This window comes from Aricia agestis, chromosome 18 (assembly GCF_905147365.1).
Source record: "Aricia agestis chromosome 18, ilAriAges1.1, whole genome shotgun sequence".
Taxonomy (NCBI): Eukaryota; Metazoa; Arthropoda; class Insecta; order Lepidoptera; family Lycaenidae; genus Aricia; species Aricia agestis.
The window spans coordinates 1,594,484-1,603,137 of record NC_056423.1 but is presented as its reverse complement, the minus strand read 5'-3'; the positions used below and the strand labels follow the sequence as shown (position 1 = coordinate 1,603,137).

Here is an 8,654-nt window from a genome sequence, read left to right as displayed (position 1 = left end):
CATATCGATTTTACTGAACCGAAATCCCCTTACTCAGTTTCGTGCCTGCATCCGTAGCCAAGTTGTATTACTTTTAATAACATTTATATTGTTTATTAACAAATTATGATATTATCATACTTACCAGTAAGCACGTGGCATTTGACCTTACTGTCCTATGAGTCACAAAATCATATGCACCCTTTTCTGTGTTTTACTGAGCGTAAATGCACCTGGTCACTTCGAAAACAATTCAAAGTATATTCACCTCTATTAATAGAGGCATTAGGTGCTATTATACTTGTACATTTGGCAGGTGTGAATATTGAAAAATTATGAATGAACTGTTCTTCAATATTTTTTGCTAAAAATTGTTTTCGATTACACAGGAACACATTCTAACGGATATTACAAGCAAATAACGTAATAAGTAGTAATATTCTTATGTATTTATTGCAACATGCGCGAGTTGGACTCCCTAAGACGTATGTTATTTGCGGTTGGAAAATATGCCATCCAAATTTTTATTCACTGATCTATTTGGTAGCACTTAAAAGTATGAAACACATAAGCTAGGTTTTTCTATGAAAGAAATATCACGATTTTTTCCCTAATAAAATAATAATATGTAGGGCAAAATATCAACATTCCTTTCTGAAGTCGGATTTTATAATTGATGATGTAAAATCCGACTTCATATGACTCATATAACTCATAAGCCGACGAACGGTTAAAGTACATAATTAACGCTAAAATAATTTAAAACAGACAAATAACGATTTTTTAATTAATGCTAATAAATCGCAAAACCGTAACGTACACCTTTAAGGGCAAAAAGGGCAAGAAATGGTGGTGTACCTACTGGTGCGTTACTGTCGGACATCTGTCCTGTGACCTTTCGGCCGTAGGGCCACACCTTGAGCACGTGCGGGCAAAAACTCATCAATGATATTGGAATGTCATTGAAGAAGGTATAGGGTAAATTTGCAGATAAAATAGAGTAATTATTGATTTATTTTTGTGCAAAATAAAAAAAAAGTTTTACAAGTAATTAGTTAAAAATAAATTATGACGTCAACAATCAAAAACAGCGGCTTAACTGTTATGTATGTAATTATATCTCAATTCTCATAGTTATGAGAATAAAAAAATACGTTTTCTATCCCTGATAATAGCAGTATGCAAATTAAAAAAAAGGAGTATTAAAGTTGGCTTTGCTTCACAACATAGTAAGTCACAAATCTATATAAAAAAATTAAAATTAAATGTTGTTATTCTCGCTAGAAATCGAGAATGGCTGAACCGATTTGGGGCAAACGAGCAAACGGGTCACCTGATGGTAAGCAACTACCGTCGCCCATGGACACTCGCAACATCAGAAGAGCTGCAGGTGCGTTGCCGGCCTTTTATGAGGGAATACGCTCTTTTCTTGAAGGTTTGCAGGTCGTATCGGTCCGGAAATACTGCTGGTGACAGTTCATTCCAGAGTTTTACAGTGCGCGGCAGAAAGTTACGCGAAAAACGCACTGTGGAAGACTGCCACTCATCAAGGTGATGAGGATGGTATGTTTTTTGCGTGGGACGATAGCGAAAAGTTGCAGGTGGTATGATTCCGAACAATTCCTCAGAGCACTCCCCGTGATACAATCGATAGAGGATGCAGAGTGAAGCTACATCTCGGCGTAATTCCAGGGGGTCCAAGCTGTTTGAAACACTATGGCAGTCAACAATTCGAGCAGCCCTTCGTTGGATACGATCAGATCCGGTAGGGTAATTTTAGTGTTACAATATTCGTGGAAGCCCAGGAAGAGCTTATTTTACGAGAAAAGGGATACGAAATTCACCGGGTAAATGATAATATTATGTGATATTATCATGAGTGGGTTGCACCAGAGGCGTTGTTATAGTTAAGGTTTAGGTTATCGTCAAATATGGCGTCCATTAGTGACTTTTACTAGGGATTTGACAGATCATTTGACATTTTGTTACTTAAAGTTAAAGTTAATGTAAGTTGGTGCAACCCACCATATTTGTTTTTGTCTTCTCTGGGGTTCAACGCCATATAGTAGAGGCAAAAATTCGCATGAGCTACACATCACTTAATAGAATATTAAACAGGGGCTAAATATGGCAATAAATAGATTTATCGTATACTACACTAGTTAATAAGCCAACAGATGTGCATTTCTAATGTCGTGACTTGCTATGCGGGATCGCGCCCAGTCATTTCGCAATAATTATACACACTATTCATAATTATTATACCTTTAATATGACCTTTATAACACCAACATAAGGCACACTTTTCGGAAAGTGATGCGCAATTTTGAACGGTATGTAGTAGTGTCCTATTTGTCCTAATTATTACAAAGTTGTGGTCGCATATAGCGGGTAATTTTGAATATCATTGTTTTTGTCATGTAAATTGCAGAAAATCAACTCTTAGTAGAAAATAGGTTTCAGATTCTGTCGCTCGATAATTTGAAATGAAGAACTATACTATCAATAATAGTATTTTAAAAAGATAAAACCAACTTCAAAATTGTACGTAATTTAAAATTAAAATTGCCTTATCTCAAAAACTACTAAACCGATTTTGATGAAACTTGTAATGTTCCCTAAGTTGTACAATACCTAGTACAACAAAAAAGAATTACTTAAATAGGACTTGCAGTTCCGGAGATATGTGAACACAAACATAAAAACATACATACATACCTACATACTACACTTTTGAAATTTGGCACATTTCTTGAGACACTTAAATAGACTAACATAATATTATACAAAAACTGGGTAATTCTGAAAATATTACATACATACGCGGTACGCGGTACAAGTCGAATTGATAGGCTTTTTTTTTGAAGGCGGTAAAAAATAGAAACGCTCTACAGGACTCTTCGATTCCTTTATAGAGAATTTGAGCCTAAAACAAATATCCAAGAGGCCTATTGCGCTGTAGTCTAACTAAAATCTACAAAATTTGACAAGTTCCATCGCCTTTCTGCAACAGTATTCTATCTAACATCTTATATTAATTTCCAGTATGCTTGATAGTCGTTTTACATACAAAATCTGTATTTTTATTCGATTTCGTCAATTTTATTTCCCGTTACAAATAGGATTTTTTTAGCGTCATTTCTGAACCATTACACAAAACATTCGTTCCCGTAATGAGCGCTTGCGTTGCAAAACACAATCAACTCGACAGGTAGACAAATCGACAACATCCCGATAACAGAATCTCTCCGCAATCAGGACGGACAGACGGAATGACGTTTTTATCCCCACCCTCGATGTGACACAGACAGTAAATTATCTAAATACGCTGATCGATGTAAGATGCTGGATGCGTCAGAAAAAATGCTAATATTAATGCTAACATGCGTGTTCAATGTTGCTATTATCCATGCTTATTGCTTAGCATACATTGTGTCCAATATAATTGCTAACATGAAAGTTGCAGAAGCATGTAATTCTCTCTGTCTGTCTGTCTGTAGGCTCTTCACGTCTTAGCCGTAGAGATACTTCGAATCCTGGAAAAAAAAGACTCATTTTCTGGTAAAAAAAACGGTTCGGCTCAATAGACGAATTTCGGACCGCCCGCGCCGTGCCGTTGCGTACAACCTCTAGAGTCTAGCTCTACTCTAAAGTCTAGACCAGGGGTCGGCAAGTCATTTTAGGTGAGGTCCGGATACTGTGAGAAAATTTTAACGAGGTCCAGAAAAAACACACTTGTCTTTTGTAACTTAAAAATATTATTTTAATTAATACAGGTATTGCATACCTAATATCCATGTATTCATTGATACTTGGTATAAAATACATTACAATATTTCGCGCTCCGAGATTCGACCTTTCGCGGTCCGCAAACAGAGCGCGGTCCGCCTGTTGCCTACCGCTGGTCTAGACTCTAGCAGACTACTTACAAGGAGGCTACTCACAATATAACGTACTAACTTAATATTATGATTGTAAAATAGGTCAAAAAGTGAGAAAAGAAATTGACTACTAATACCGGGGTTATTGGAATAAAACATTTTGATCCTTTTTTTTATATAGCGGCTGATTCTGTGTGTGAAACATGCAAATACAATATATATAAAGATTTATTATAGAGGAAACTTTGCCGTCACAATTTGCCATCAGATCCTGGTAGACTTTTATTTACATTTAGGAATAGTATAATATAATATTACTTTTAAAACTTTTTATTAAGTAAGTACTTACCTATTTCAATAAAATTGTAACAACAAAATCAGCAGAAAATTGACACCAGTATACTTATTATTCTATTTCACGGCACAATAAATATATATATTCAATTGCAAAAAGCACAATATCAATTAACTGAACAAGATGGCGGGCGGAAGCTTGTCGCGCCTCTGTCATGGCCGCCGGAAGTCGTCCTCCATTTGATAAATAGTTGTTCTTCACCAGTTTTTCTCATGCAAATGAGGGGGGATGACGGATGGCGTTTGTCACAATTTCTGCGATGGATTTAATTTAGGATTGGGGATGCTGATTGCACGTTTTGGGGGATCACGGGAATTAGGTGACGTTGGTAAAGACCTTTTTATCAAATCTGATAAGTGCGAAGTTAGAGAAAAGTTAAAGGTTTCGTTTTTCTTCATGCCATTGCGAAGCAGCGGCGACATGGGTCACTAGAAAATGAAACATTAGGTTATTATAGGTTTCATTTTCTACCGACATGGTCACCATAGAAACGGTTTTTTTCTACGGAAGAATTTTGTCGTTAAAATCTGTCAGTATGTCGATTCTTTCCCATATTTTTTACTGTTGTTATACTAAGCCTGCTGGTCATAAAGTGGTAGTTTATTTGAATTTTTGACGCAAACTAGCAAGGATCGGAATTCGGAATGACATCTTTTCAAAACTGTACGATTACCTATAAGTATATTATTAATATACTAGATGTCCCGCGCGGCTTCGCCCGCGTTAATTAGGAATTTTACAGAAACCGTACATTTTCCCATAAAAAATATTTCCCCCGTTTTTCCCACATTTTCCTGAGTTTCTTCGGTCGTATTAGTCTTAGCGTGATAATATAATATAGCCTAGTAATAGTCTTACTCGATAAATGATATATCTAACACTGAAATAAGTTTTTAAATCGGACCTGTAGTTCCTCATATTGACGCGTTCAAGCGAACATACTCTTCAGGTTTATAATATTAGGTAGGTATAGATTTTTTTTAACTATCGCTTGCCAAACTCGAGTCTCGATCTAAAAGACTATAAAATGGTATAATATGGTAGTGATGATGATGATGATGAATGTAATTTGCATAGTAGCATATTATGCTTTTTGTTCTTACAACAACGCCAAAACTCCCAAACTTGTATCTATAAAGAATCAGGAGTTCTCTCAGCACCTTCCGAACCACGGTATACCAGGTATATCTGGGTGCAAAATCTTACTCGTTGTTAGCATATGCTTAGAATACTTCTCACGAAACCGAAGTCACCACTTGTTTCCCTATAAGTTTTGAGGAGTTCCCTCGATTACTTATGGATCCTTCATCAGATCACCACTTTTGTGAATATAATACCAAATTGGGATATACCAAAAGAAAAATTTTGAAAATCGGTTAACGAATGGCGGAGTAATCGTTGAACATAAGAAAACGAACATAACACCTCCCCCATTTTGAAAGTCGGTTAAAATTGTAGCCTATGTGTTATTCTGATGTATAAGCTATATTATTGTAAAGTTTCATTAAAATCCGTTCAGTAGTTTTTGCGTGAAAGAGTAACAAACATTCATACATCCACACATCCACACATCCATACATCCATACATCCAAACAAACTTTCGCCTTTATAATATTAGTAGGATTTCATGGAAAAATCTTCACACAAGAAAATTGTGACGCTTGTAAAATGTATACTTACGTTGAATAATTAATTATCATTAATATTGAGGTAGAGACAGACATAAAAATATAAACAGAGCAGCATACAACCTCCTCATTTTATAGAAGTTGGTTAAGTAATTATGATTTTTTTAACTAATTAAGGGGACATATTACGAGCAAACGGATTACCTAATGGAAAGTAACTACCGTCGCGCATGGACAATAATAATAATAATATATCAGACTTAACTTAAAATAGTCAGTCAGTCGATAAGTAAAGTAGTCCACAAACACGTGCATAATAGATGGAAGTACATTAACCTTGTATGTTTAAGATATGTACCGTAATTTCGCAAAGCAATGTATGCCTTCGATAGCTCAGTTGGTAGAGCGGTGGACTGTAGATGAATGAGACTGATATCCATAGGTCGCTGGTTCAAATCCGGCTCGAAGGAGTTCTTTTTGTATTTTTAAATAGTTACTAAATTTTTGGTAAGGCTTTTTGAAATAAAAGTAATGAAAATAAATAATAATCTTTCCATTAAGATAACAGAAAGACCTAATTTTTACAAAATACATCTTTTATTATAATCATTAATTAATAACTACATTTCTTAAGCCTGTAAATTATTAACACGTTAAATAAATAAATAATACATTCCGTCTTGCCACTGCCCTGCGTCTTGGTGTCCCCCATGTCGTCCCCCATCAGTGTGTTTGCGGCGCGCGCGTTGACAGCTATGGTCACCACGGGTTGTGCTGCTCGCGAAGTGCCGGACGCTTTTCACGGCATCACAACCTGAATGACCTCATTCGTCGGGCTCTTGTCACTGCCGGCGTTCCAGCGATACTGGAGCCCTCCGGTTTGGCGCGCGACGATGGCAAGAGACCCGATGGAATGACCCTGGTGCCCTGGAATGTGGGTCGGGCCCTTGTGTGGGACGCTACTTGTGTCGACACACTCGCCTCGTCCCATATTCAGAGCACCTCGAGCTGTGCGGGCGCAGCCGCAAACCAAGCAGAGAACCTCAAGCGGCGCAAATATGAGAACCTCAGCGGAGATCTTATATTTGAACCGTTTGGGGTGGAAACTCTAGGCGCATGGGGTCCGGGGGCACATAAGCTTTTTAGAGGAATATCTAAGAAGCTTGTTGAAGCCACCCGAGACCCCAGAGCTGGGAGCTACCTGGCACAGCGGATAGCAATTGCCATCCAACGTGGCAATGCTGTCAGCTTGCTGGGCACTCTGCCAGATGGGGACGACTTGGGCAAGTTTTTCTTTTTATAGTTTTATATTTAAAGTTTGTATATATAATATATCTGTATATTTTAGATAATATTTAAGTAGCTAATAACTATATATATTAAATTAACTGTTTTTATTATTAATTAAAGAAATTCCATTTTTTCCAACCACAATCAAGCCAGGTAAATAAGTCACCAAATAATGGAATTCTTTTCGTATTTGTTGGGATTCAATTTGGGACAAAAGTCTTAACCCTCCGCCGGCGCCTTGCTCTCGAGCGTACGGAATCAATTACAAAACGACCCCGACACGAAGTAAATTATTCCGTAAAAAACTCACGGTCCAACAAACCAACGATTTAATTTGCGACTCGAGTTTCCGTAATCGGTATTTAATAAGGCATTGGATTGAATGTTGGAATTGATTATTTAATCTGAAAATATCTCAATATTACATAAAATAAAACAGACATTAGAGTTATTATGCGCCTAGTAATTTTTGTCGAGCAATATCAATATACATCTTGTTTGTAAACGATAAAACTCACGCCTCCAGCCTCCTAAATATTTTAATACTAGATATTCCGCACGGCTTTGCCCGCGTAATTTAGGAATTACACGGAAACCGTACCTTCATTTTTCTGCAAAAAATATAGCCTATGTCCCTTCACGTGGTCTTCTTCTTGTGTGCCAAATAACATAAAAATTTCTTCAGTAGTCCTCGATAAATGGGCTATCTAACACTGAAAGAATTTTTCAAATCGGACCAGTTGTTCCTGAGATTAGCGCGTTCAAATAAGCCTTTTCAAATTATTTTCCCCGTTTTTTCCATATTTCGAGACTCTGTCAATATAAATTACAATAGAAATATTTTCTAAAACTACTGAGCTAAAATACTTTTTTTTTAATAACACTAAAAATAACGATTAATCAAAATGACGAATGAAGCGCTGGACGGTATATCGGACACGCTTAGCTAAAATCACTCCTCTGTTACAAGACCAATTACGCGAATGAAGTTAACCCTTTAGACGCTTTGTGGAACTTTTTAATTGCTGCTAAATCGAAAAAGGGATAGCACAAAAAACGGCTTAGCATTGTCGGTTGATGTCATTAATCTATGTGGGTGGGTATAATTTCATACCAGCTTTTGTTGTGTCATTCTTTATTTATTTTTTCTTGCATGAGAATCAGCCAGAAAATCTTATTATATTATTTAAAGAAAATTTGCAAAGGATCCCTAATTAATTTACATCAAAAAATGCTATACAATTAAAGAGTGTGCTTGTGATGCTTTATGTATGTAATCTTATTTAAATCTATAATAATTTAATAAAGGATTTTTTTTTGTCTGTATTGCTTCAACGAAAATTCAGGCGTTAAAACACAAAGGTTTCGTTTTTATACCATAACAGCTATTAACTTAGTATAATACTACCTAACTACAGTAAAATTATTCCATTAAAAACCTGTCCGCTCTAAAATCTTTCACTACTAAGTTATCACATATTATCACCCACAACTATTTTGTACAATATTACACAGATAATT

General features: G+C 36.2%; 1 non-coding gene across 1 annotated transcript; it reads left to right on the top strand.

Annotated features, from left to right (window-relative positions):
- Window positions 1–6,225: 6,225 nt before the first annotated feature.
- On the top strand, window positions 6,226–6,313 carry Trnay-gua. Its single transcript is given in 2 exon segments — window positions 6,226–6,262; window positions 6,278–6,313. It is a non-coding gene; the product is annotated as a tRNA-Tyr (tRNA).
- The last annotated feature ends 2,341 nt before the right edge of the window (window positions 6,314–8,654 follow it).